The sequence below is a fragment of the Salmo salar genome, unplaced genomic scaffold (assembly GCF_965601325.2).
Source record: "Salmo salar unplaced genomic scaffold, fSalSal1 ptg000424l, whole genome shotgun sequence".
Lineage (NCBI taxonomy): Eukaryota > Metazoa > Chordata > Actinopteri > Salmoniformes > Salmonidae > Salmo > Salmo salar.
Window position 1 is genome coordinate 1,033,061 of NW_027675384.1, and position 10,755 is coordinate 1,043,815.

At 38.7% G+C, this 10,755-nt stretch overlaps 1 long non-coding RNA gene across 1 annotated transcript; it reads right to left on the bottom strand.

The window, feature by feature from the left end:
- Positions 1 to 3,858: 3,858 nt before the first annotated feature.
- LOC123732965 (uncharacterized) lies at positions 3,859 to 7,306 on the bottom strand. The gene is made up of 2 exons (XR_014391401.1): positions 6,866 to 7,306; positions 3,859 to 5,407 (listed from the first exon to the last, which is right to left on the bottom strand). It is a non-coding gene; the product is annotated as an uncharacterized LOC123732965 (long non-coding RNA).
- Positions 7,307 to 10,755: the final 3,449 nt, after the last annotated feature.

The following is a 10,755-nucleotide window of genomic DNA, read 5'->3' on the forward strand; positions in this document are numbered from 1 at the left end:
CTCCACACCCACAACGTCCAAGCGTTACAATAACTTCCTACTGAATTAACTCAACATGGACATTAATAGTTGCATAATAACACAAGGCTACAACAACAATAAACTGAAGTTATAGGCTATTTATTAAATCCATTTACCAGCTCCAGGTAGGCTACACAAGTGACACAAAATGATTTGCAACAACTCCTGTCATTTCAACATATTTATAGTATTAAATGGTAGGCTACAATAGCCTAGGTAGGCATAAAGATTAATAGGCTACAGTAGCCTAGATAGGCATAAAGATTAATAGGCTACAGTAGCCTAGATAGGCATAAAGATTAATAGGCTACAGTAGCCTAGATAGGCATAACGATTAATAGGCTACAGTAGCCTAGATAGGCATAACAATTAATAGGCTACAGTAGCCTAGATAGGCATACAGATTAATAGGCTACAGTAGCCTAGATAGGCATACAGATTAATAGGCTACATTAGCCTAGATAGGCATACAGATTAATAGGCTACTTGATGTTCAACAGATGTTTAATTCTCCACATTTAATGTCAGTTTCATTTTGGAGTTTTTCTCATAACAGAAGCACATGATGGAGTTCCAGAACTTTCTTTTCACATTTCCACTCCAGAGACCCAAGAACTGAGCATGCGTAGAAACCTTAGTTGATAGGTAATCGACTAGCTGGGCTGTTCTCCAGACTCCGTGTGTAGGGACTTGTACAATGCTTGAACAAGGCTAGTGAAATTGACATTTGTGTCTGTCTGTATTCTTGGTATCGTTCACTAGATGGCAGTAAACACCTGCTGTAACTAGACTTTACAACAACAGTGACCACGTTAATTAACATGCACACCAATATCCCGTTATTATTCTAGGTACTCTGAAGTATTGTGTTTTTAAATTGATGCATGTACACATCTTATCCCATTTACTGTTGTTTCTGCTGTCTCCTCAGGCTGTTTCACATATTATGTTTTCATCTGATTGTCAAAAAAAATTGAACTCAAAAAATAGGCTACCTGTGCGGTTTGATACTCTGTACTGGACTGTATAACCTACTGGCTACAATTTAGACACATTTCTGCCTATAATTTTCAACATTTGGTAGGCCATTTGTTTGTCAAATATAGTTTGATACATGCAGCTTCTCTTTTGTCATAAATTGTTGCCCCAGAAGACTAAATAAAGTAGTTCTCTCCAGAATAATAATTTACATTGATAGAATGAATGCATTAGTAATCCACTAAAGTTGACCTTTAGTTTAGGGACCGGGGAGAAAACGCAATAACTCCAGAACAGTGGAAAGATTGGTCCTGTGCAAAATGTCATCAGTCTGAAGGGTTTAGTTTAGGGACCGGGGAGAAAACTCAATAACTCCAGAACAGTGGAAAGATTGGTCCTGTGCAAAATGTCCATATGTCATCCGTCTGAAGGGTTTTAAGGAAATGAAAAGCTGAGAAAAAGATGAAACACGTTTCTGATAAGGTTGAAAGTACCGTCTGCTTGCATCATAGTGTCAAAGATAACACCTTACACTCTCATTCACATTATCTCAAGAGATACTGAAATAAATAATATTTCTCCACGCCTAAATTAACATTTGTTGTTTCATTTAAATGCAAAAAATGCATAATTCTGCATTTCATATTATATTCGTTTATAGGCCTACAGTCAGTGTCCAGATTTCAGTTAATATTATATTAGTTTATAGGCCTACAGTCAGTGTCCAGATTTCAGTTAATATTATATTAGATTATAGGCCTACAGTCACTACAGTCAGTGTCCAGATTTCAGTTAATATTATATTAGATTATAGGCCTACAGTCAGTGTCCAGATTTCAGTTAACGTTACTATTTAATTTAACCCATTTGAATTGAAATGAGGAATATTCTGTTTATTTATGGCTACAGGGATACTCGTGAACGGGATATCAGAGAACACCGCAGTTCCGGGAGAGTAGTGGGGGAAACCATTCACCTCAGAAAGAGGGGTGATATTAATAACGTTTCCTTTCATTATGTGTTGTCGAATTCATAAAAATATATTTTCTGCCATTGTAGTAAGGTTGTTAATACGAGAGGTCTTCAGACTTACCATTTTTGTATTATTTTCCTTGAAAGAACAAGTAGAGGGTTTTGAGTGCTTCTCCCCTATTTGGAAAGTTGGTCTGCCTGCTGTTCAGTCAGAGATATTCTGACAGGACGTCTCCTTCTGCTGGACATAAAAACTGTTTAAAACTGTATAACACTATAGTGTATCTGGAACACTGGTTCATATATCACAAAGTCAATAGTGAATGTGACTATGTATATATTTATTGTGTATTTAAAGCATATTTCTGCAAGTTTATCAGGTGTCTGCTAGCTTAGCTAGCCATGATAATGACGAGCTAACTAGCACCGTCAATCAGTGCACTGTAATGTCACGCTAGTTGTTGCTAGCAGGTGATTTATTTGTAATTCAAGACTTCTTTATTGAAATATTAAGTCAATGTTTATTTTCTTACTACCTTAAAAGGTTTATATAAAAATGGTTGTACTTGTGCTCTGTATTTATGGTTTAATGTCACTTCACATTGAGGGCATGTATCATTACTGTTGTTCCTATCTAACAGTTATCTTGTGTTCTACCTAACCATGTATCATTACTGTTGTTCCTATCTAACAGTTATATTGTGTCCTACCTCACCATGTATCATTACTGTTGTTCCTATCTAACAGTTATCTTGTGTCCTATCTAACCATGTATCATTACTGTTGTTCCTATCTAACAGTTATATTGTGTCCTACCTAACCATGTATCATTACTGTTGTTCCTATCTAACAGTTATCTTGTGTCCTACCTAACCATGTATCATTACTGTTGTTCCTATCTAACAGTTATCTTGTGTCCTACCTAACCATGTATCATTACTGTTGTTCCTATCTAACAGTTATCTTGTGTCCTACCTAACCATGTATCATTACTGTTGTTCCTATCTAACAGTTATCTTGTGTCCTACCTAACCATGTATCATTACTGTTGTTCCTATCTAACAGTTATCTTGTGTCCTACCTCACCATGTATCATTACTGTTGTTCCTATCTAACAGTTATCTTGTGTTCTACCTAACCATGTATCATTACTGTTGTTCCTATCTATCAGTTATCTTGTGTCCTACCTCACCAGTGAACGTGTGGCTGTGACCGTCCTGTCAATGCCTGTCCTGGTGACTCATTTTACATTTTAGTCATTGAGCAGACGCTCTTATCCAGAGCAATTTAAAGTTGGTCCTGGTGACTCCTGGGGCCTAATTCGTAAAGGAAGTGTCTCAGAGCTGATCTAGGATCAGGTCCTCCCTCTCCATGTAATCTGATTCATTATGATCTAGGATCAGGTCCCCTTCTCCATGTAATCTGATTCATTATGATCTAGGATCAGGTCCCCTCCTCTCCATGTAATCTGATTCATTATGATCTAGGATCGGGCCCCCCTCTCCATGTAATCTGATTAATTATGATCTAGGATCAGGTCCCCACTCTCCATGTAATCTGATTCATTATGATCTAGGATCAGGTCCCTCCTCTCCATGTAATCTGATTCATTATGATCTAGGATCAGGTCCCCCCTCTCCATGTAATCTGATTCATTATGATCTAGTTGTCAGAGCTAGAGTGGTGTTTGTCAGACTATGAGACATCCCGGTTTGGCCAACAAACTATTATGATACCACTCTATTGTAAACTGTGACTTGTACAAACAAGCTGGTGTTCTATGTGTTGCTCTAGGAATTACAGCAAACTAACAGGGTGGAAAGTGATATTAGGGACACACAGAAAAACTTAAATTAAATAATATGAATGAACAAATGAATGAACAAATGAATGAATGAATGACATTTTATTTCCATGTCAAATCGCCAACTGGCAACCCATCCCTTATGGGGTTAATTGCCACATAAACAAACATTACAATAATTGACTGTGGTAATTAAATGATAATTCCTCTTCAGTGCTCTCTGCATTGGGCATCGCATGAAGAATGAAAACAACGTAAGGTAAAAATCAATACATAATAGTAAATAAGGTGATGCAAACAATAATTATATCCCTAGAGCAGAACAATAATATACATATATACATACACACTGTATATATACACATACATACATATATACATACTGTATATATATACATACATAACATATACAGATAAATAAATACAGAAATACAGTCTGACACAAAGAGAAGATTCATATGGGAGACAAGTCTATACACAATCTATATATACACATACCATTTACCACATAGAAGATTCATATGGGAGACAAGTCCATACACAATCTATATATACACATGTACCATTTACCACATAGAAGACTCATATGGGAGACAAGTCTATACACAATCTATATACACATACCATTTACCACATAGAAGACTCATATGGGAGACAAGTCTATACACAATCTATATACACATACCATTTACCACATAGAAGACTCATATGGGAGACAAGTCTATACACAATCTATATACACATGTACCATTTACCACGCAGAAGCTAAATATTTTTACAATTTAATTATAGGTAAACATTTTTCTTATATTCCAGGATTTATCTAAATATTCCACAAACGGAAATACACAATGGACAAAAAAACATTTCAATTTCTCCTCATCACTCATCACATACTGCCAGGGTATATCTGGTGGTCTTTCTGGAATAAGAGCAAGCGTATATCATGGTAGAACAGGAAATAGAGGATTAAATCAGTTTAATTCTCTATTTCTTTAAGGTCACAATAGTTACATAGTCTTTCCTCCATTTCACCACAATACTGACCTGTTTCAATACTCAGAGAAAATATCCCTGATCTTACCTGTTTCAATACTCAGAGGCAATATCCCTGATCTGACCTGTTTCAATACACAGAGACAATATCCCTGATCTGACCTGTTTCAATAGGCAGAGACAATATCCCTGATCGTACCTGTTTCAATACACAGAGACAATATCCCTGAAATAACCTGTTTCAATACTCAGAGACAATATCCCTGATCTGACCTGTTTCAATACTCAGAGACAATATCCCTGATCTGACCTGTTTCAATACACAGAGACAATATCCCTGATCTGACCTGTTTCAATACACAGAGACAATATCCCTGATCTTCCCTGTGCACATAGAGATCTCTTGCTTTTAGGTAGGTTATACATAATATATCTCTCACACACCAATTCACCCTGAATCAAACAAAAGGTTCTCAATTTGGGTTGATGATTCATCTCCTCCACCCATCTTTTTTTCATGTCGCATCAACAGTTGTTTTTTAATCATATCTATGTCTCCCTTCATTTGGTTTTGGTACAGATGTTCATAGTTACACTGTTGAAAAAGCTCAGACATTTCAGTTGCCCAGGCTTCCCCTATGGATAGATAAATACAATAATCATGAAAAAAGTCATTGATGAAAGAGACTTCAACTAGGACTATAAAATAATGAAGAAACAGTTTAACATTTTGTTATTTTATGGCTTATATTTATTGTAGAAGTTGATAAATAACACCTGGGGACAAAAACGCCTACATCTTCTGACAAAAAGTGTTAAAATGCATAACATTCCCTTTCAGGATCCATATTTTGGTGTTTATAAGGTAAAGGACACCTGATATTTAAAGCCTTTTTGAATCCACATTTTACACTAAATAAGAACTGATATTTCCCGGGGACAGAAAAGGCACCACATGGTAGGAATGACTCAGCAGAACTCCTACACTAGTTTAGTGGATTCCAAATGTTCCCTCTACTTTATTCTACATTATTAACCTGAAATACTCACTTTACTTGGAAACTGAGTTGCAGTTTAGAGGTTAAACTATGAGCTGCTCTGTCATCTCAAAATGACCCTGTACAGATACTTTCTTATATTCAGTTTCAACTGTAGTCAAGGAGTCACCCTTCATATAACAACAGTAACCAGAGGGTGGAGCTAACAGTCAGTTTCAACTGTAGTCAAGGTGTCACCCTTCACATAACAACAGTAACCAGAGGGTGGAGCTAACAGTCAGTTTCAACTGTAGTCAAGGTGTCACCCTTCATATAACAACAGTAACCAGAGGGTGGAGCTAACAGTCAGTTTCAACTGTAGTCAAGGAGTCACCCTTCACATAACAACAGTAACCAGAGGGTGGAGCTAACAGTCAGTTTCAACTGTAGTCAAGGTGTCACCCTTCATATAACAACAGTAACCAGAGGGTGGAGCTAACAGTCAGTTTCAACTGTAGTCAAGGAGTCACCCTTCATATAACAACAGTAACCAGAGGGTGGAGCTAACAGTCAGTTTCAACTGTAGTCAAGGTGTCACCCTTCATATAACAACAGTAACCAGAGGGTGGGGCTAACAGTCAGTTTCAACTGTAGTCAAGGAGTCACCCTTCACATAACAACAGTAACCAGAGGGTGGGGCTAACAGTCAGTTACATGAGACAGCAGTAACGTGACATTGTTCTGAATCTTGCTTAAAAAATGTTATAGTCCTTCTTCAAGACATCTCTCTTACATTATTTTAGCTAAACTTATAATTTACTCGAAATCAGGTTTAGTTGTGTTTTTCCCCTGTAAGGTGTGTACGTGCTGGATAAGAACCAAAGGATGAGAAACCCTGAGATAAACATAAAACCATATAATGTAAAAGCTCCTCCACCATCTTTACCAGACGTTTTACTGATAACATGTAGACCTACTGATTAGTTTCCACTTTGAAAACTGCTGTCTGTCAGCAACTCAGCTCAAGTAGCAGTTCTACTAACTAGTAATATCTCATTCCTAGTATTCATTCACATACTCTGTCATTTAGAATGAATTATTGTTCATAAATACTTACTTTATTTGTCAGTATTGTCCATATAGTGTTTTCTGCTCTGTCATCTCAAAATGGATCCTGTACAAAATCACATATTTACTTTCAGTCACCTCCTGGGTGGTGCAGTGGTCTAAACCACCCCATCTGAACAGTTTCTCACCAACTGGCCACCTGGTCTATAGAGACTAAATGACTATACACTCTACGCTGCACACCACATCAACGGGGATGTGGTGGAGGATAAACCCACGTAAACGCACTTACACACCTTTTTATTTGTAAAATAGCGTTTACTCAACACTGTATTTTGTTAATTATCATTTACCACTTCTTATGCGTTTCCAGCGTTAAGTCTAAATTCTATCGCAGAAACCGGGCCCAGGTTGGTCAGCATGATAAAGAATCATATCTCAAGGTTACTCTGTCAATTGAATGTCTGACTACGACCTAACTTTATAATAGTTATATGTAGCCAAGACTTACCAGAGTCTGCCCGTCTGTCCTTCAAATCAACACATTTATCCTGCTTCTAATGTTGCAGAGAAATGTGCGCTACATTTTGTAACCACAGTTACTTTCACTTTCATATGAGGAAACACGTCAATTCGCACGTCACTGGTGTATGGTTAAATAATGATGACAGAAGAGATCTACTAACTAGTAATAATATGTAATTCCAGGTATTCATTATCTTACTCTGTCCTTTATTGTTCAGAAATACTTTATTTGTACTTCTCTCCATATAGTGTGTTTTCCTCTTTTGTCATCTCACCATGGATCCTGCACTCAGCCGTCTCCCCATCCTGATAATAAAGTGTTTTATTGGTATCTTCCACTAGATGGCAGTAAACACCTGCTGTAACTAGACTTTACAACAGCATTCCTTATTCATAAAGGCAGTGTCTCAAAGGAGGAGTGCTGAACCAGGATGAGGTCCCCCCTCTCCATGTAATCTGATTCATTATGATCTAGGATCAGGTCCCCCCCTCCTCTCCATGTAATCTGATTCATTATGATCTAGGATCAGGTCCTCCTCTCCATTTAATCTGATTCATTATGATATAGGATCAGGCCCCCCCTCTCCTTGTAATCTGATTCATTATGATATAGGATCAGGTCCCCCCTCTCCATGTAATCTGATTCATTATGATCTAGGATCAGGTCCCCCTCTCCATGTAATCTGATTCATTGTGATCTAGGATCAGGTCCCCCCCTCTCCATGTAATCTGATTCATTATGATATAGGATCAGGTCCCCCCTCTCCATGTAATCTGATTCATTGTGATCTAGGATCAGGTCCCCCCCTCTCCATGTAATCTGATTCATTATGATATAGGATCAGGTCCCCCCTCTCCATATAATCTGATTCATTTTGATCTACGATCAGGTCCCTCCTCTCCCTGTAATCTGATTCATTATGATCTAGGATCAGGTCCCCCCTCTCCATGTAATCTGATTCATTATAATCTAGGATCAGGTCCCTCCTCTCCATGTAATCTGATTCATTGTGATCTAGGATCAGGTCCCCCCCTCTCCATGTAATCTGATTCATTATGATATAGGATCAGGTCCCCCCTCTCCGTGTAATCTGATTCATTGTGATCTAGGATCAGGTCCCCCCTCTCCATGTAATCTGATTCATTATGATATAGGATCAGGTCCCCCTCTCCATGTAATCTGATTCATTATGATCTAGGATCAGGTCCCCTCCTCTCCATGTAATCTGATTCATTTTGATCTACGATCAGGTCCCTCCTCTCCCTGTAATCTGATTCATTATGATCTAGGATCAGGTCCCCCTCTCCATGTAATCTGATTCATTATGATCTAGGATCAGGTCCTCCTCTCCATGTAATCTGATTCATTTTGATCTACGATCAGGTCCCTCCTCTCCCTGTAATCTGATTCATTATGATCTAGGATCAGGTCCCCCCCACTCCATGTAATCTGATTCATTATGATCTAGGATCAGGTCCTCCTCTCCATGTAATCTGATTCATTATGATCTAGGATCAGGTCCCCCTCTCCATGTAATCTGATTCATTATGGTTGTTTTGTCTCATCTCTTTATATTCATATAGCCTGGGGGAAATGTAGCTGTATTGAAATGACCTTGTTTTATAACCTTCTTTGTTGCTCAGTGGTACTTCAATTGTCCTGACCATGTCCAATTCTTTCACACAGTAATGCTCCAGCATCCACTCAGAGCTTATGCATCTAATGCATTCCTCAAATACTGCAGAGTTGTTAAGCAAGTCCCTGAGATCGTCATGTTCAACCATATTTATTTGTCAGATGAAACCTGAGGGGATCACTGTAGTGGGTCATAAATGCATCCAAAATGGTTCTGAGGTCCTCAACAATGTTATTCTGTACCGTAGCTGGGATGCAGTGTTCTTTCCTGATTTACTAAATAAAAAGACAGATATTGTTTTAGAGACCTTCAATTAGCTGCTCAGTGTTGATCTCTGTGGCTTGAACATATTCAGCCTCTGGCAGACTCTATACATCGCTCATGTCATCTTCAATGGGATCAGTCCCAGTCTCAAATTCATCATGAGGGCAATTCTCATCTAAGTTGTATCTTAAAATTTCTCTGTGGTTTTGGTAGATGTGTGACCGATAGATGCTGAAACATCTATTTGTTTTCCCCACACCCATTAACTCCACAGGTCATTACAACATGTGGTTCGTGCTGGTGATAGAGGACAATATGTGTGAGTAGTCTGGACACAGAGAAAGGAGGCTCGTTGCAAAGTGGACAGTTGAATAGAGTTGGCATTCTGCAGACAGATTGTGAACCTTGGAATGATGGGATGGAATCATGGAGATCATTGGTACTCAGCCACTTGCAGACATCATCAAGGGACCAGTCTTCCACAGCCACACTCTAATTCAAGTTGACACTAAAAGCAGAAGTGAAATGTATCAGTGTTGAGGCTAAAACAAAACCTCTCCTACTCTTTCCAGACAACCACCTTTCCTCCTAATGTGTATTCATGGTTGTTCTATAACGAAGCAGAGCTTGTCAGGAAAGGTGAAGATGTCCGTCTCTTATTTATCTGACTCCATATTTCTTAGTTTGGGACATGATGGGATTCTGCAGTCACACATTTAAGTGTTCAGATAATATGTTGACTGGAAGTCATCTGACCTTGGTGAAGGACATTGAAATCAGTGTGTCCATGGAACTAGCTGCTAAAGAGGCTCACCAGTTGAGTTCATGAGGAACTTAGAGGATTCATCTAACAATCCTAATCACCAGCTGATACATTGTAATCTCATACACAGGGTTCACCTTCACACCTAGAAAACATCATGTAATGAAAATCAGAACCTCTCCTCTGTGTGATCTATGTAATCAAGGTGCCTTGGCCTCCTTTAATCAGATGTACCGGGAGTGACCAGGGGACATGTTTTGGAAAGAGGTACCCTCTGTCTTATCTGCTGTAGTGGATATCATCATACCTTGTTCCCCCAAACTGTTATCACTTAATGATAATTCACCACTATCATTACAGAAAATAGGTTTAATGTTGTCAGGTTTGACAGCAGCTAAACAGATGTTGGACCTAAGATGTCTACCACCACACCTCATTGGATCAGCACTTTTATAGATATCATTTATAAAACAATTGACAGCTGGTTATCTGCAGCTGAAACTATACAAGTGTGTTTTTTACCCAACTGATTAAAGTTCATTATAATTTTAGTGCAAATGTGGCCTTACTGATTTTTTACTGATTTTGTATTTTATTTCATAGCGATCAGGTTGGGTGGGTTGGGGTGGTCCCAGGAGGGGATGGAGTGGGGTGGTCCCACGAGGGGATGGATGGTGGTCCCAGGAGGGGATGGAGGGTGGGGTGGGGTGGGGTGGTCCCAGGAGGGGATGGTGGGTGGGTTGATGATGC